Source organism: Haplochromis burtoni, unplaced genomic scaffold, assembly GCF_018398535.1.
Source record: "Haplochromis burtoni strain Fernald_Lab_line unplaced genomic scaffold, NCSU_Asbu1 Contig_41, whole genome shotgun sequence".
Classification (NCBI taxonomy): Eukaryota; Metazoa; Chordata; class Actinopteri; order Cichliformes; family Cichlidae; genus Haplochromis; species Haplochromis burtoni.
The window spans coordinates 2,435,978-2,437,286 of NW_024582402.1; positions in this window are offsets into that span (position 1 = coordinate 2,435,978).

Here is a 1,309-nt window from a genome sequence, read left to right on the forward strand (position 1 = left end):
ACCAGAGCTGAAGAAGTTCATGCTGAGGAGGAAGCAGCAGAAGAAATAAAATAGAATCTTACACACGACCACTGTTCCCTCTAAGCTGCACGCATGCACAATCTATTTTTCACATATTCACATTCTATATTGTTCTTGCCATAGCCAAAATGCAAATTTATATAGCAAATTTGTAAATGTCTGTAACATTACAGGCTTGTATTTTTGGAGTTAATCTTTTGTAATCTTTTGTAGGCCATTATGGATTATGGGACATTTGCAAGGCCACAGTTTGGAATATTCAACCTTTTGAAATGAAGTTCAATACTTTTCTCAAATAGCCAGCAACAAGGAAAAAATGTATCTCTCTTTAATCACAGGGTCATTAGAATTTCTGCTATTGTCTTTACGTATGGTCATCAAGTACCTGTTTCTGGCAATGACTTTCCATTACATCATCAGAGTTTTTTTTCACTCTTTTTGTATTCTCTGCCCACACAATCATTACATTTTCTGATTCTGAGATTTGGTATAAGCAGGTCTGTAAACAATGCTTTCTTCCAATTACGATATCCAACAGCTAAAGTAAAAACACTTTTGGGAACATCAGAAAGTGAAAAATGCCAGCAAGCAAAACAGTAACAAAAGTCTCTATTCTGGGATTATTCCAACCAAGGGTGTCATTTTGTACCATTCTGGGCAGAAGCTTCTCCTGCTGCAGCCTTGATATGTCTTAGGAAACCTCAGATAATTTCTTCAAATTCAGATAGACATCTTACCATGGGGATCACTTTGAATAGTCTCAGGGAACTCGGGCTCTCCTCCCTCTGCTGTCTGACCCTATCCACTCCTCTGTCTTGAAGTATATATCTATTTCTTCATCCTCTGTTGCTTTCCCCATTTCAATTCCTTGTCCTGGCTCAGCTTTTTGCCCTAGCACAGCTTGTTCTGCTTCTCTTTTCGTCACTTTCTCCTGTTATGCTATCCGAAACTACATCTGCTTTGGCTTCCTGATCCCTCCTCTCTGCGGAACAAATCAGTGATACCTCACTTTCTCTTCAGATGTCTCAGAAGTTTCTGAAATTATCTAAATGCAGATTTAACATTACTGTTACTACTAAAACTAGAATGCATTGGTTTACTCAAATTAACGTTTGTCTTACCATTATCACATTTTTTATGATAACTGCAGCTTTCAACATTAACTGAGAGTTTTCCTCGTTTTTCAGGATTTATTGGACTAATAAAACTTACCTTTATGCCTTTTTTATAGTGTACCAATTAACTGTCTGTGTTGAAATCTGAAATGCCCACAGTGCTGATTTAAAAC